The 558-nt window shown below is 50.0% G+C and overlaps 1 protein-coding gene across 1 annotated transcript in view; it reads left to right on the top strand.

Moving 5' to 3' along the window:
* The window catches only part of PQBP1 (polyglutamine binding protein 1), a gene marked incomplete at its 5' end in the record, with an annotated part of 5,781 nt that overhangs the window by 4,479 nt on the left and 744 nt on the right, over window positions 1-558 (top strand). The window lies entirely within an intron of this gene.

The raw sequence follows: 558 nt of genomic DNA, 5'->3' as shown, positions 1-558 counted from the left end.
TTCAGTTTCTGCCTCTCCCCACCACTAATACTGATCAGAAAGTTTGGTCCTGGCTGGGCCAGGGCAACAAGGGAGAGTGAGGCCAGGCCAGCGTCTTCAGTCCCAGCAGCTAGGAGCCCTTCACCTTGGTGAGCAACCTGTGGTGGGAACGGGAAGGAAAGAAAAACACAAGAGAGCTGGGGTGGGCTGGCAGGTGGGCATCCTGAGCAAGCGAGGGTGACTAGTGAGGCTGGTAGTCCGAGGTTAGTAACAGCCCACGCGGAGAGAGCGGGTCCCCTGGGTCAGAAAGCTACACGTGGACTAAATAAATACAATATCTTTATTTGGCATTGGGTATCCTGACATTTGTTCATTACAGTCCCTTAAAAAACAAACCAAAAAATCAGAACAAATTAATCAAAAATAAAGATCCAATGGCCCTATGTACATATAGCAAAGACAGCCCAGGCATCTCTCATGTGCAAGCACACACACACACGCACAAACAGATGCACACACATACTCCCCACACACCCTGGGAGACAGTTAAGGGGTTAATAAGCTTTGGGGAGTGCAGGG

Source organism: Bison bison, unplaced genomic scaffold (genome assembly GCF_000754665.1).
Source record: "Bison bison bison isolate TAMUID 2011002044 unplaced genomic scaffold, Bison_UMD1.0 scf7180017864200, whole genome shotgun sequence".
In the NCBI taxonomy this organism is placed as follows: domain Eukaryota; kingdom Metazoa; phylum Chordata; class Mammalia; order Artiodactyla; family Bovidae; genus Bison; species Bison bison.
Note: the sequence above shows the minus strand (reverse complement) of the source record. Positions and strands in the feature narration are given on the sequence as shown.